The sequence below is a fragment of the Ochotona princeps genome, chromosome 9 (assembly GCF_030435755.1).
Source record: "Ochotona princeps isolate mOchPri1 chromosome 9, mOchPri1.hap1, whole genome shotgun sequence".
Classification (NCBI taxonomy): Eukaryota; Metazoa; Chordata; class Mammalia; order Lagomorpha; family Ochotonidae; genus Ochotona; species Ochotona princeps.
This window is the reverse complement of record NC_080840.1, coordinates 46,055,543-46,072,847: the sequence shown is the minus strand read 5'-3', so window position 1 is coordinate 46,072,847 and position 17,305 is coordinate 46,055,543.

The following is a 17,305-nucleotide window of genomic DNA, read 5'->3' as shown; positions in this document are numbered from 1 at the left end:
GTAACTTTTTATTTAATTGCTTTACATTTAAAAGCAAATCTCTATCTGTAAAAGGCTTCTGCTTAGAGAAGTATCTGGGAAAAAATAGTATAATGTTAAGACTTGGTGGCTGTTTATTATATTCTGTAGTACATTTTTTCGTATATCTTACAAAATAAACCAGAGAACATACCAAGCAGATACTCTGCTGCATACATAATCACGTCTGTAGATGCTAGGTATCAGCTCAGGAAGACTAAGAGCTACAGTAATTCAGGACGGTCGAGCAGGTGCGTCCGTCTGCCAGCCCTCTGGCCGCTCGTGCTAGACTCACGCTGACAGACTCTTGCCAGGAGTCTGTTGGTGTTGAGAAGTAGCTTCAGCCAGTCTGCAGGCAGATCGTGCAGGCCAGCATCCTCTGCAGGGATTTCCAGTCTCGGGGTTCAGTCAGGCAGGCAGGTGATGCAGGGGCCTGCCAGTAGCACTCCCCGCTTTCCTGCTACCTTGGGCCCTCCCTGGAGCAAGTGTCACCTGTGATGGTTGTGGCACTTGCTGGGCATTGCTTGAAGTAAGAGCCCCTGAGGCCATGAAGAGTCTACATATTATACCAAGTGTCATCTGCCCCACATGCCCCAAATTACAGCTTATGTAACACTTTCTAGAGAGCCATATCTCACAAGCGTAATCCATCCACATGTCCCACGTTTATATGCAGGGAGTATTCAGATCACATGAACCTTGCCAAGAATAGTCAGGAATTATATTCAGTGAAGTTACACAAACAGTTCAGATATTCTTAAACCAATCCACCAATATGCTGCTTAGAAGGCTCACATCTTAAGACATAGAAAGTTCAAAAATTTGGAATCAGGTAAGACATACTGAACAAAAAGTTGGTATAATTTTAATATATAAAGGAGATGAAGCAAGATATGCTATTAGAAATAGATATTTTCAGTGATTAAAGAGTCAGTTGAAGAAGACATGAAAATCCTATTGCATACTTTAAACTTCTCAAGTATATAATGCAAATGTTTTCAGAACTCTAAAAGGGAAGAATGCAGTTAGGATATTTGACCTCGCATTCGGTAGAAGTAGAAAGAACATGCCAAACAGCATTGAAGAGATTTTTCACAACTTATCAGCTACTCGCAAATGGCATATTTAGAGTGTGGAAGAACTTCAGGATTGAAATCCTCTTCTAAATTTCACTGAAGATTCACTAGCATTGACCAACTTTTCAAAATATGGATGATAGCCATGTCAGTCGTGTTATCTGATCATTTAATCAGACGGAAGCCAGTCCCCAAATGAGGCTGGGAGAATCAGCAATTACTCCAGAAATAACACACACACACAGGGAAATGTATGAGTTGTGAATGCCTGCATTTTAAGATCAAGCTTAAAAGTCAATGATCTAGGGCCCGGCGGTGTGGCCTGACGGCTAGGGTCCTCGCCTTGGAAGCCCCGGGATCCCATATGGGCGCCGGTTCTGGTCCCGGCGGCTCCACTTCCCATCCAGCTCCCTGCTTGTGGCCTGGGAGGGCAGTTGAGGACGGCCCAATGCATTGGGACACTGCGCCCACGTGGGAGACCCGGAGGAGGTTCCAGGTTCCAGGTTCCCGGCTTCGGATCGGCGCGCACTGGCTCGTTGCGGCTCACTTGGGGAGTGAATCATCGGACGGAGGATCTTCCTCTCTGTCTCTCCTCTGTGTATATCTGGCTGTAATAAAATGAATAAATCTTTTTTAAAAAAGTCAATGATCTAGAATCCCATCTTGCGAAATTAGGAAAGAATCAGACTATTCAGGATAGAGAAACAGCAGAGATGAAAGAATTCAGTGAAATGAGTATCTGCAGCTGAGAAGGTGAGTGAACAGGAAACAGGTGTTTAAGGTTAACACAGCTGATGGAGCCCAGCAAAACTCAGCTATTCAAGTTTTGTATACATCTGATACAGTACCCACGAAAAGAATCAGGAATAAAAATGTCTCATTTTCAGTATAAGGAAATGAAAGTGGGTACTCTGTTACTTATCCTTTAAACTTAGAAAAACTCCTGAGGGAAAGCCAATGAATATTCTGTTTCACCAGTGTAAGGTCTTAACCACTGTGTTCTGCTTAAACCTGTGTTTTTATTCCATGACTCCCTAAATTATTTTTTGGCTAATATGTAACACCTGTCTGTTTTTACAGGCTAGAGTGTAATATTTCAACACATGTATACAGTACAAACCAACTAAATCAGACACTGGCATAGTTTCTGTCCTTTCTGCTGTGTGCATCCCATGAGCTGCTGTGTTCCAATGCCTTCTGGAGTGAAAAATGCATTATTGTAAACTACTGCCACCCCACTGTGCTCTCGGGCACTAAAAGTTACTCCTGGTTGTGTGTGTAGCAGTTACCCAACCTCCAGTAGCCCATCCCATGACTCCCAGCTTCAAGCAAGCATTCACTCCGTGTTCTAACTCCCACGTACGAGAGAGAACAATTGGTGTTTGTCTCTCTCTGCATTGGGCTTCAACTCACTGACCATCTGCTTTGCTGCACATGTCCGCATGTCTTCTTTCTGGTTTTTGATGTAGTTACTCCTGTGAGTCTCCATCTTAGTACTGTTTCTCTGCATCCTGTAAGCCTGGATGTAGTGTGCTCCCATTTCCATTATTTTCAGGAGAATTTTAATTTTACTTTTTTAACTTTAGTTTTTAAATTTAATTTATGTGGTTGATTAGAGTGGGAAGGGTGGAGGATTAGGAGAAAGTGGGTGAGACCATTGTTTTCAAATTTTCTTTTTCTTGCTGTATCCTGGGAAAGGGGTGGAGGGATAAGGGGAGAGGCCGCACCCAGGCTCCCAACCACCTCAGCACCCGGGAATGGCGAATGGCCACCCGACGTCACCCCAGGATGTGAAGCATGCTTCAAAGTTCTGTTCAAGTGGCTTCAATAGTCCTGAAATGCTGTCAACCTTGCTGATCCAAAGATAGGGAAATCCTTCCAAGGTCCGTTGGCTGATGTAGTCCACCTTAAAGTCTCCATTCACCAAGATATTGGCTGTCAACGCTTGGCCGAGATAGTTGACCAATGTATTTGGCCCTTCTTTCTCTGCTATGGTACCTCATGTTTTCTGCAGGCTCCAATGGATGTCATATCCACAATGTGCATCTGGCTATGCCATCTGCTGCTCCGCCTAAGCCACTGAGGAGGCCCAGATTTGACACATGCACTCCACTGTCAGATCACAGATCCTGCAATTCTCTCCATGAGAATCCAGTGCTGAGTCCAGCAGTTCAGACAGGGGGATCCCCAAAGAAACCTCATCTTCAGTGATCCCAGACCTGACTCCTGTGTGTGCCTGCAAGTGTGGTATCCAGCTCTGTGTCACCCACATCAGCATACACACACTGACAGTGGAAGTTGCTAAGTCAACTCTCTCCAGCCCTGTCTCCTAGGAAAATCAGTGGCTGCTGTGGCCCAGCCCAACCTTGCCCACCACACACTTGGTCTTCACGTACACCAACAGGAGCTGCAGCCTAGTCAGAATGACCCTAATAACCCCCAGTAGGTCCACCCTCAGCCCTGGTTCCCATGTTTGCCAGTACATGCAACAGACTGGTCCAGCCTGTCCCACATCCCATTTAGTTCTATTGCACATCAGTTGTCGTGGAAGCCTAGCTCAACCCAACTGACCCCGCTATCCAGCCCACATTCATGCCAGTGGATGCCAACACCTGTGTAGCCAGACCTGCCCCAAGCCTTGGTTCTCATGCTCACCAGCGGGAGTTGCAACCCATCAGAGTGGTGTCCACAGTTGCCCGACTGAGGCTACTCCCGGTTACGGTCTTGCAATCTCCAGGTGGTTCTCTCTGCAGTCTAGCTTAACAGATGCTGTGTTGGTGCTATGGCAAAGTCCAACCAGCCTGCTTTTACTCTAGCATACACTAGTGGGTACCGTTGGTTAGCCCAGCCTGGCTATCCCCCTAATGCAGTTCACATGCAGGCCAACAGGTGTTTGAGCCCTGCCCAGCTTGGTCTTCCCCCATCCTAATTCCCATGCTCACCAGCAGGAGCAGTGGCCTAGTAAGGGAGCCTTTCCCACTTGGAAAGGAGCGCTAAACCAAATGCTGAAGAAAGTAGTGCTCCTCCTAGTAAGCAAATCAAGTATTTCAGATTTTCTCTTCAGTTTTATTCAAAGTGTACATTTTTCTTTTAAAATGTGATTGATTGACATTGCAAGGAACTCTGACTGCAGCTTCTGACTTATGATTTAGTGATTTTGATGGTTTTTCTTAGTAAGATTTTTATTTTTAAAAAATATTCTTTCAGAGTAAGAAAGAATGAAGGCCTCATGTCCAACTGCAGTCACCTTGAAATGTACTGAGGTTAGGATTTCAGCACAGGAACTTTGAAAGGTCACGACTCAGCCCATGGAAGTGCCAAAAGCCAGGGCGTGGAAGCAGACACATTCGCACAAATCCCAGCCTGACTATTTAGAGCCTTATGAACAGGTTTTTGTCTTCTTGTTTTTGTTTGGCAGGGAAGGATTAGCAAACATTGTGCTGCTCGGTTGCAAGAAGACTGCACTAGTCTCACTAGATTTAGGAATATCATTTAGGAGACATCTGGGGGACCAGGACTGGGGCTTTCTTGCCTTCTATGTGTATTTACACCCATTTCTACAGTTTCCATTGCTTTGGGCCAGTCTGGAGCCGGGAGCCCAGAGCTCTGTCCAGTTCTCCCATAGGATGGCAGGGACCTGAGTGCTCAGGCCAACCTCTTCCCAGAGTCTTAGTGTGACACTCTACTGGAAGCAGGGTTGCTGGGACTTTGTGTGCTCTGATGTGGCATGCTGGCTCCCCCAGGAACCTCACCCAGTTGGTCACAGTGCCCACTTAAGTCCTACCAGTGTGGATTTATGGAGATTTACTTAATGGTTTGGGCCACAGTCTAGTGCTACATGATTTTGTTTGTTGCTCAAGCTGTTCATCTTTACTGTGATTTCTTATGGGTTGATTCTTGTGTTTGCTGCTCTGACATGGTCATTTCTTTTTAGTTTCTCCAGTGTTTCTTTCTAAGATATAACTTCCAACTTTAGTAAGGGATAATGGACAAATAAAAATGCATATACTTAGGGAGTAGAACAAGATGGTTTAAATATGTACACTTTGATTTTTTTCTGGTATTCTGAAATATTCCAGGATAATTTTGTGTTTTTCCTGCTCCAATGTCAGAACCAACCAGTTATCCAAAGAGCTCTAATTCCTTTTGTTAGAGAACTCCTGGCAACCACCTAGCTCTTTTCCACAGTCATAATTTTTCCTTACCCAGACTGTGATGTGACTGGAATTGTACAACCCACTGCTATAGCATGTCAGCGTTCTCCAACCTAGCACAGTACCTCTGTTAATTACCCATGTCTTGTAGATGGAGGGCTGGTTCCTTTTAACTGCTAAGTTGTATTCCTCATATTCTTGCAGTTTATTTATCCACTCCCTATAGAAGGAAATCTTGATTGCTTCCAGCTTTTGGCAGTGTAAGTTAATATGCTTTAACACCTGCATGAAGAGTTCTGTATGGAAACGAGCATTTAGTTCACCTGGGTGGATCCCGAGGAGTGGGACTTGTGGGCTAAGTGTTGGGGTTTTCTTTTCTTCTGATTTTTAAACATTGCCAAACTGTCTTCCAAAGCATCTGTCTTGCTTTGCATTCCTTCCAGCAGCAAAGCAGAGTTCATGCACGCGTTTTGTGAGTGCAGTCTGGGATATCAGCGGTGTGAGTTTGCTTCTTGTATAGTCACTGTCTCCTGTCCCTGTTTTGTTACATAATTCTGCAATTACACAACAGACTGGGAATTTAGAATGGTAGCGTAGGCCATTTGGACACCAAAGCATACAGCTGGAATTGCTTCAGTTCGGTGTGACTGGATATAATGTACCTTGGTGGTGACTTTTTTTAACATTTGAAAAATAATCATCCATCCCCTTTGCTCTCACCTCAAAAGTAAAAACACTTAAGAATGTAGGGACATTGAGATGCCAATGAGCTAATCATAGGTTGTGATTAGGACTTGTTTTTTGTTTTTTTGTTTTTTGTTTTTTGTTTTTTAACATACTGGTTACTCAAAACCATGTCAATTCCATAATATTGCAAATTGCTGTTGATGTTATATTGGGACTCTTAATTGACTGTGATGATATTATACCAGCTCTGACTTCGGACCAGAAATGGTCTCCCCAAGAAACTGTTCAACCCATCTGGACAATAAGTAGCTGGACTCCATGCTTAATATATGTTTGCAAGGAAAGAATCTTGATTGAATTTGAACTGTAATGCTGCATCAAGGTGGAGGAATCCACCAGGGGGGAGGGTAGGGGTAGGGGTAGGGGGATTCCCAAAGCCTATGAAACTGTCACATAATGCTAAATATTAATAAAAAAAATTATCCCTGAAAAAAAAACAAAAACAAAATATATAAAAGAATATAGGGACAGACCATCCCTGATGGTGTGTACACTTGCTCTGAAGCTCTGTGTCCACTAAATCAGCTGGGAAAGTCTGTCTATTGAAGAGCAGTGCAGTTAATGTGAACAAGAGAGACCTGTTCCAGGTTTCTCTCTGTACTGTATACCAAGCTCTTCTGCTTTGGAATTTTATTTTTACTTTTATGTTTTAACAGTTGCTTCATGTATTTGAAGGCAGAGTTACAGATAGAGACAGAGGGAGAGGTCTTCCTTCTGCTGGTTCACTTCCAAAATAGCTGTAATGGATGGGGCTGGGCCAGCTGCACATCAGGATCCAGGAGCTTCTGGGTGTCCCATGTGTGTGCAGGGGCCCAAGCTCTTGCGTCATTCTCCAGTGCTTTTCTGGGCACATAGGGAGCTCAATCTGAAGTGGAGCAGCCAAGATTTGAACTAGTACCCATAATGATGCTAACCCACCACACTACAGCACTGGCTCCTACTATGAAACTTTAAATCAAGAAAGTCAGCTACAAAAACCTTTGCAAATAACCAGAAGCAATCCTTAAAATATCATGTGAAATGCAGGCTTTAAAATGTTTGTCGAACAGAGTCAACATAACCTGTGGTGCCGGCGTTCCACATGGACACCGGTTGCAGTCCCAGTCACCAGAGTTCCAATCGAGCTCCCTTCTAATGTGCAGCAGAAAGCAGTGGAAGGTGGCAGAAGGGCCTGGACCCCTGCTGCCCAAGGGAGGCTCAGATGCAGTTCCAGGCTCTCAGCTTTTGCCTGGTCTGTCCTCAGCCATTGCAATTATTTGCAGAGCAGGAGGATGAAATATCTTCCTCTTCACCCCTCCACCAAAATCCTGCTCCATAACTTTGCTTTTCAAATAAATAAATAGATCTTTGAAAAGTTGTGCTTTTGGGGGCAGAGCTTCTACATGCACAACAATAGCAACGATGTCTGTGGTTCACCACGGACACACACACACGGACCACATTTCAAGGAAGAGCTATTTCAATTTCCAGAACTTACCATGAAATAAAGACTCACCTAAGACATGGAAACAAACCAGATGTGCTTCCAAAGAAGAGTGGTTAAACAAACTGTGGTACATCTACTCCATGGAATATTTTTCAGCTATTAAGAAGAATGAAATTATGCCATTTACAACGAGGTGGTCCCAACTAGAAACCATTTTGCTCAGTGCAATGAGTCAATCACAAAATATAAGGAAGCCATCATGGAAAGTGTAATTTCAATAACGTGATCCATACTGGTTTTTTTTGTTTTTGTTTTTGTTTTTTGCTTCATCCCACATGTTTTTTACTTCAGTTTCATTTATTCCAAATACTTTCTTTTCTCTTGTCAAATTCATCACTGGCTTATGGATTACATGGTGGCATCACTTTTCCCAAGAGATTTTTGTGTTTCCTTTTTTATCACTCAGTGGCGTGCTTTTTTTTCATGGCGCTGTAATTTATTGTTGTTGTTGTGGCTATTGTTCCAATTCATACAAGTTGTTGACCTTATTTCATGGCTTTCCATGTATGGAAATGTATAGTGATAGAGTACTGGGGTCTACCATATCCAGATGTGGGGGTACAATGCAACATGCATCCCTGCTTCCAAACAAAAGATGGACTCCCAATGAAACTGTTGGAAATGCGTAGACAATGAGATTCTGGACTGTCTGACACTGTCTGTACCAGCAATGTCGGGGCACACTTAAATAAGAGACTGATGGAAATATGACTCCTTATGAAGGACAATACTATTGTAGCAACATGGGGAAAACCTGTCAGGGAGTGGGATTTTTTGGGGGTGGGAAATCCCAAATAAAATAAAAGGAAATAAAGACTCACCTGCACTGTTGTTGTTTCTAATTATTCATGTGAAAAAAAAAACTTTCCAAAATTAAAATAAATTAAATCATACACTGAAATGAGATTTCTTAAGGTGTCAGATCAGTGAAGACACATACATTTCCCTTTGATTAAAAAGTTATTGGTGCCATAAAAAATATTTATTGTCATTTACCTGTTTTACTGGTGATATTTGTTTAACTTTTTATTGTTAACTGGATGGTTACATCAAGGGAGGTTTTCGCTGTAGTTTTTCCTTATCTTTTTGGTAAGTGCTTCGCCGTTGGATTAATACACGCAGGGACGTGGTCCCACGGAGGAGGAGGGATGCTAGCACCTGTAGGGTGTGGTGTGTCAGGGAACTGCTGCCATCCACAGCACAGCTTTAGGGCAAGGAAGGCCCAGCAGGCATGCTGAAGGAAGACTTGCATTTTAAAAAAAAGAGACAGTCAAGGGAAAAGAAGACCATTTAAAATTTTACCATTTTGTTAGAGTGCCAAAAATGTATCTACCGTGTTAAAAAATACAGACACCAGAATACAGAGTATTCCTTCGTTTTGATTATTCTGTTATTTTCTAAAATGCATTCTCCAAATAGTTTGGCATCCTAATCTACCCAAGAAAGGCTGAGCGCGGGTGTAAGGCTGAGGAAGAGGTGTCTGACTGCTGCTGTAATGTACTGTTAATTGGAAAGGGAAGGGTAATTTGGCTGGGAATGCCTTGTTCACTGTGGGGGGCACCATGTGGCCATGCAGACCATGCCAGCTCTGATGGTGCCATCTGCCAGTCGTGGAAGTCGAAGGAGAGAACTGTGTCACCCACAGAGGCACACATTTGTTTCCTGAATCCCTGCTGGTCGGTGGGAGCAGGGCTGCCCTGCAGCCAACAGGCCCCCCGAGCTCTGCTAGGCGCGCACAGTGACCTCTGCATTCCCTTCGGCTCAAGCAACAAAATAAACATCCCACGTGGTCCCCGCTCAGCCCCCAGACCCCAACACGACATGCACAGTGGTGTTTCTGCTCCAACAAGTCGCATTCTGCATTCTGGATGTTCACCATTTCTGATCTTTCTTTTCAGGTTCCCATAGCCAAAGATGGCCTTTTTGTAAATCCTAGGACAAAGGGGACTTGAAAAGTTCATTTTAAAAGATGTGCTATAAAAAATAAATAAATAAATAAATAAATAAATAAATAAATAAATAAACTAAAAAAATGTGTTATGAAAAAATTATCCACAGACTTAAAAAATGTTGTCAAAATATACATTTTTTTTTTATTTGAAAGACAGATTTTTGCAGAGAGATGTAGAGAGAGAGACAGAGAGGTCCTCCATCTGCTGGTTCTCTCCCCGATGAGCACAGCAGCCAGGACTGGGCCAGATGGAGGCCAGGAGCTTCTGCCAGTCTCTCAAGTGATGGCAGGGTCTGCTGCTGCTTTCTCAGATACATTATCAGGGAGTTGGGCTGGAAATGGTATAGTCAGGACTTGAACCAATACCCACATGGGAGGCTGGTGCTGCAGGCAGACGCTTAAAGCATTATGCCACAGCACCGGCTGCTAAGTGAATCTTTTAATTTTTTTCCCTGCCAATTTTTTGAGTCTTCCCTGTAAAAACCAAGGACAGATTCATTCAAAGAAGACACTTTTATGCCTCTCCCCCTTTAACAGTGTGTTATTTTGATTATTTGTTCCCCTGGAGCTTAATCCCCAAAGCCTTAGTTTAGCTGTGGTAAGAAAGCAGAGGCTTAACCTGATAATAGTGCTTGGCAATGACGTCTTCAGGAGGCTCTTAGACTGGAACCAGGCAGTAGAGTGGCCTGCCCAGTGCTTGAATGCTGGTGGTTTTCTGAGAAGATGGAGCTGTCTATTCAATGTAGGTCATGATGTAGGCAACAGGCCCTCCTCCAAACCCATGCACGCTGATGGGCCGTGCATCCCCAGAACTGTGTGTCCAATAAACCTCTGTTCCCTGCAAAGTGGGGCCTGCCTCAAGTATTTCATTACAGTTACAAAAAGCTCATGAAAACAAAAGCAGGAATATTGGTGCAATCCATGCAGTTTTATTCATACTACATTTGAGTAAAAAAAAAATGCAGCAGAAGAAATTCATGTGGTTAACATCATTTGTCCATGATCTTAGTGAAGCTCCCTCCTAAACAGTGCATGATGCACTTAGCCTAAAGAAGACTCCGACAGTGTGTGTGTGGCTTCTCATAGCCTCAGTCCGCTAGTCTTTTTTTTTTTTTTTTAAAGATTTATTTTATTTTTATTTCAAAGTCAGATATACTGAGAGGAGGAGAGATAGAGAGGAAGTAGAGCTGCTGGGATTAGAACCAGCGGCCATATGGGATCAAGGCGAGGACCTTAGCCACTAGGCCACACTGCCGAGCCCAGTCCGCTAGTCTTTGATGACCAGGAACCTGGCCTTGGGGTTACAATCTGTGTCTCATTGCTCTTTGAGCAAAGTGTTAAAAACTGATTCTGGCTGTCCAGTGGGAGCTTTAACCTAGAGCAGCAGGAGTTTCAATGGTGGTTCTTTGGCTTGTCTGACACTTGGAAAGTGCCCAGTGCTGTGTCTGACACAGAGTGCGAGTACTTCCACTCATGGTCTGCCTCTCCTTCCTCTCCCGTATGGCCGTTCCTAGAGGAACACCATGCTGTCGGAGGAGCATTTGATGTGCCGCAAGGTCGTTCGGTTATGTTTGTTCTTCCTCTGGCAAAAGTCCAGCCCATCTCCTGGTTCTGGAATGGACATCTGTCTTCATGGCCCTTAACTCAATAGTGGTTAACTCAGCACCTTTCCCCAGCTCTAATTCACTCTCCAAAGGTTAACAGGTAAAAAAAAGAACAGGTTCAGTGAGGCTCTAAATCATGTTTCTGTTTTTCCAGATGGATGACTTTAACAGAAGACGGTGACTCCACTGTGTATTAGAGCAGGAACATTCTGCCTTTATTTCACAGTGTATCTGTAGGTTACTAATTTTTTTTTTTTTTTGCTTCAGAATTTTCAAGGGTAAGTGAGGATAGTTATGTGTTCTTTGTTGAGGGGTTTCTCAATAAAGTATGCAAAAATACCATCACAACACCTGTCGCAGCTAAGGAGCTTCACACACAAACACTGCGCACTCACCACCCCCCTTGAACCCTTATTTAATAACAGTCAAACCCAAAACTTTGTGTTTTTTTTTAAAGATTTATTTAATTACAAAGTCAGATATACACAGAGGAGGAGAGACAAAGAGGAAGATCTTCCGTCTGATGATTCACTCCCCAAGTGAGCCGCAACGGCCGGTGCCAGGAACCAGTAACCTCTTCCGGGTCTTCCACTTGGGTGCAGGGTCCCAAGGCTTTGGGCCATCCTCGACTGCTTTCCCAGGCCACAAGCAGGGAGCTGGATGGGAAGTGGAGCTTCAGGGATTAGAACCGGCCCATATGGGATCCTGGCGCGTTCAAAGCGAGGACTTTTAGCCACTAGGCCACGGCGCCGGGCCCAAACCCAACACTTTGAATGCAGCCTTTTTATCTCCACTTTACTGTCAGGTATGTCAGCTCGAGTCATAGTGGGCTTTTCTCACCTGCATTGTCACCTTAGCAATGCTCAAAAGGGCATGTCTGCACTAGAAAGATGCACAGGACGACCGTGAGTTGCTCAGATGAAATTGGGGACCCAGTGCTGAACAGGCAGGCAAATCACCCAGTGATGCTCGGCTGTGCTTTGATAGCTTGAGCTCCAGTGCCCAGACACATTTGTAAAATGTCAAGTGTAAATGAAGCAGGAGAAGTGGGAGGGCGCTATTTCTCACCCACATTCCAAGACATCAGATCTGCAGTTACACTTGCTCACCTAAGCGACTTACTGTAACTTCCTACTCATCAGTAAATGTGCTGCTTCTCTCAAGGAAGCCCAGCAGTGCACAGGGGACTTGGCTCCACCTTCTGACACCCCACAGCTGGCCTGAGCTGAAGTGGCACATCACATCGCCCGTATCAGAGTCCTGTGACTCCGAATTTTCCTGTGAGGAAGGAACTGGCATGCTCGGGAACCCATCCGCCAGAGCACATGTAGGGCTAAGATAAACCTTTTACTGGGGTCACAGGTTGAGACTGCTGGCTCCCCAGGAGTTCCGGTCTTAGGGGAAGATCTTGGATCCCGAAGAGAGAGGAGTTAGACTGGGTAGTAGACAGTTAGGGTTTTCTGAGTTCCCGAGTCATCATTTTTTTCTCAAATATAAAGGGGTATTTTGGCCCACCATGTCTTGGATTCACCAGAGCAGGACCCTCCCAAGACAAGTGCATATCTTAACTTATCCGAACAGGCTTCCCCAAGAGACAAGGGCGACATTAACATATCTATTCCCCACCTGAAGCCTCAGCCCCATTCTGTCTCCGGCCATTGTCAAGGGGGAGGGCTTCAGACTGGCCTCTTTATCATTGGAAAGGGACCAAGGAAGTTGGCCAGTAACACCTTTCTGGCCTTTTGTCCCAGACCAGGTACCATGGAAACCAGGAATTCTCTTTGTTTATGGAGAAACATCTTTGAGGGGAACCTTTAAAAGATGCTTTCCCCACCATTAATACGGGTCTTCTTCTTCCCTTGTCCTCCTGCCACTATGGCAGGGGTAAGGGTCTTTCCACCTTTCCTCCTGCTTCTATGGCAGGTGGTAAGGGCCCTTTCCATCTCAGAGCCCCCTTCCCGTCACTAGGACAGGAGTCTCCTTTCTCAATTTCTCTAATAAATCTTGCTTTAAACTGTGTCCGCACGAAAATTGTTCTTTCCTGCGAGACAAGAATTGAGGTTGCTGCCGTATTCAGGGTCAAAAACCCTACAATACCAATAGAAGCTTAGTAAGTGGGTCAGCCTAGTTTAGTTCATGTCCAGAGTAGTCCAAGCTTGCTCTGAGGGAAAGGGAAATGTTTCTGGAGTCTATCATCCTTGCTGAGGTAACCTGGGTTTAGCAAAAAGGAGTGGGAAGGCCCATAATCTTAAGGCTTCATATAAACTGCTCTGAACTGATTGCCAAATAAATCCACATACATGCACCTAATAATCAAATCATCATGGTGTTTATGACCCTGTCCTCAGGGAGCAGAGCCACACGCAAGCACCTCGGGGGAGCTTGACCTTCCATCAAAGACCGCATTAAGGGCGGAGCCAGGGGAAGCGGGTGAGGAGAGGCTCCAGCATTGCCAGGGCATCCTCTCTTGCGCCCGTTTTCAGTGTTGCACGGTCAGTGATGTGGCTCACAGGCTCCTCGCTCAGCCCCGCGGAAGGGATCTGCGGGAAGGATCAGCTCTGTGCCTAGGGACGCTGCATGGTCAGATAAGGCGTCTCCTGAGGTTGGAAGAATCCCAGCAGAGATCCTCCAGGAAAAGCAGGACAGCTGCCAGAATATTGACAGGTGTGTAGGTTGCAAGGTTGAGAACTGTGTAACTTTAGTCTTCTACACATGTTCATTCATCCATCTATCTGCCCATCCATCAACCTACCTGTCAGCATCCATGCATCCATTAACTTGTCATCCATCCATCACACACCAATCCACCCATCCTCCCACAAATGCTCCTTGACAGCACCTGCCACAGACCTGTTCCTCCTGGATCAAAGTACACCCAGTGTCCAAGCTGGGAAACAATCACACAAATTGATGGATCATTAGGCAAATTGCTAAATAACGTGACAGATAATGTTGTTAAATAACTGTAGGTGTATTGAGGGTCTACTCTTTGTCTCTTTACAGTCAATTTCATCACTTTTTAGTCCATTTTGCTGAACTGAACTAACCTTGGCTCAGTTTGCTGGGATTCCAGTAAAAACACACAAAAAAAATAAAAACAAAAATTCTGCTTTTTCTTAGCAGAAATATGCTAAATGTTCAGGTTTCGGTGTCCTTTTTAAAAAATGATAGTTTATTTTAAAATGTTTATTTTTTTGGTTTGAAAGAGTTAGATCGATAGAGACAGTGTGAATATTTCACCCACTGGTTCACTCCCCAGGTGGCCAGCACTGGGCCAGGTCGATACAGGAGCCAGGCTGTCCTAGCTCTCCCACATGGATGTGGGGGCCCAAACACTTGGTCCATCTTTTGCTGCTTTTCCAGGCTGTTAGTAAGGAGCTGGGTTGGAAGTGGAGCAGCCAGGGCATGAACGGGCACTCATATGCGACACCAGTACTGCTGCTCACAGGCAGTCCCGCGATGCCACAGTGCACCCAATATTTGGGAGGACTCCCATTCCCCAAACCTTCCTGTCTTTTTGGCCAACTCCCAGGCCTCAAAAACTCAACTCAGAGGAAGGCTCCATGATTGCAGGTCAACAGCTCCTTGTCTGGCATTCCACTGCATGCCATCACCTGCTTAGCAGCAGAGCCGGCATTATTCGCAAGGCAACTCCCTCTCTGAAGTTCCCTCCTAGCTGGGCTGTGTAGCTATGTGTTTCCCTATCCTGGAAAGGCCCTCAGTGGATTCTCTACGAATGTTTGCCGAGAGCTGGCATTAAATAATGCTGTGCTTTGCAAATGGAACTATCAGTGAACACACTGGGTTTCCTCATCATTCAACACATTGTTAGAGTGTCAGGCTCATGCCAGGAACTGGGGTCACTGTGGTGACTGAGACCCATGGTGGCTGTTTCTGCTTTCTTGGGGCTGTCACTGGGTGCACGCACAGCTGCAGATCTGCCCTCAGACGGCTGTGAGGTGTCAGCTGGAAGCACTCAACAAGTCAGGGTCCCTCCTGGATCCCGGCAGGAGGAAGCAGAGACAGGGGTCAGGATAGCCAAGGGGAAGGTGTCAGCAAGTTCCTGGCCAGGAGGAGGGGTGTGTTGCTGGTTGTAATGACCCCGCAGGTGTCTAGGGCTTTGCCGGAGGGAAAAGTCAGTTACTGAGAGACCCGAGGAGGAACGAGCGAGAAGGAGCCCAAAGCAGGCTGTTTTGCAGACTGGGAGCCATGGTCAAATGGAGAGGTTTTCGAGGGGCCCCTTCAGTTCACCTTAATACTGGCAGCAGCTATTTCCTTTGCTTTCCAAATTTAGCCTGAGGGCAAAGGAATGGGCAATGATAGCGGTACAGTGTAATGTTTACTGTGAACCTCACATGTGAGAATGATTTAGGAAATGGATTCTGTTACAGATGCCCACACCAGTCTCCAGGGCTCCTGCCGTACCGCTCTGTTTCAGACAACTCTATTCCCCTCACTCCCCCAGAAAGTTGCGGTCTGCGGGAGAATTTATTATGAACTTGGAAGTGTCGACTCGGAAAGGGCAACTGTTAGGCCACGAGACTTGGATATGTTGTGAGTCTCGAACAGTGGATTGGAACAAAGACTGTCTGAGGTTACAGGCTCTCCAGAGGGAGGTCATTAGTGTGTGATTAGAGCACAATGGAAAATGGGTGCATTTTGGGTTCTGCCTACAGAGAAGTCCCAGGATAGAACAAACAGCTGAGGCACCTAGCAAGACCATCCTCACACGCAAATTATAACATCAATAGCCTTATCAATATTGTTTTTGATATTTTTGTTTTTGCTTTCATTTCTTCAAAATAGTTTTATTAAATTCTTATTAAATTCTTATTAAATTCTTATTATTAAATTCTTCACTGACTCATAGATTACACAGTAGCATCTTTTTCTCCAAGAAGGTCTTCTGTATTCTTTTTCATTTCATTGACACACTTGTTATTCAGTAACATGTTATTTAACTCCATGGTGTTGTCAATTTTTTTTAACTTTATTCCTGTTGTTGACTTTGTTTCGTGGATTTTCATTTAAGGAAACGTACAGTAACTGTATAATGGAGACTATCATATCCAGATGTAAAGATACAATACAGTATGCATTTCTACTCCCAAATCAAAAATGGACTCCCAATGAAATCTTTGAATATATTTTGGCAATAGGATGTTGGACTACCTGCCATTGTCTGTACCCGTAATGTCAGGACCACTCAAATAGCAAAGTGATGGACTTATGACTGCTTATGAAGGTCTATACTGTTGTAATAATATGGGGAAATCATTTTTTAAAAAGATTTATTTATTTTTATTACAAAGTCAGATATATAGAGAGGAGGAGAGATAGACAGGAAGATCTTCCATCAGATGATTCACTCCCCAAGTGAGTGCAACTGCCAGTGCTGTGCCAATCTGAAGCCAGGAGCCAGGAACTTCCTCCAAACACGGGTGCAGGATCCCAAAGCTTTGAACCATCCTCGACTGCTTTCCCAGGCCACAAGCAGGGAGCTGGATGGGAAGTGGAGCTGCTGGGATTAGAACCGGCGTCCATATGGGATCCTGGTGCATTCAAGGCGAGGACTTTAGCCGCTAGGCCACGCCACCAGGCCTGGGGGAAATCATTTGACAGGAGGCAATTTGGGAATCGGGTAAGGGAAATCCAAGAGCCTATGGATGATAAGGTTAAGAATAAAATAGGAGGGGGGAAAAGCATCCTATTTATTAAAAGACAGACTTACAGAGAGAGATCTTCCATCCTTGTTCATTCATTAAATGGCTGTGATGTTTGTGGCTGGGCCCGGCCAAAGCGTGGTCTCCCACAGGAGTTGAAGGGGTCCACATACTTGGCTATCTCCCACTACGCCTCTCAAGTGCACTGTCAGGGAGCCGGATGGAAAGTGGAGCAGCCAGGGGCTGCTCTGGGATGCATATCACACAGCAGCTCAACTCACTGCACAGCAGCACGGCCCCTGTCATGTTAGTTTTCCCCGTTTTGCAGGGAAGCTAATTCTGTCTTAAACACCTTGAGTAAACAAAGGTGTTTGTTTTCTACATAACAAACTGAGGAGTGTGAAGCTCAAAGTAGGTTTTAATCTTGAAAGAAGCTTCTAGAACTTCAGTCACAGAACATGGCGACGTGGCAGGAGCTTGTAGAGAAGCATAGTGTCATCTCTCCATTCCCCTGGTTCTTCAGAAGTGTCTGCGGCATGATCCTGGAGGCATTCCATCGTCCATACTTTCTGACATCCCTCTTACCTTCTTATGTAAATCGTTCCT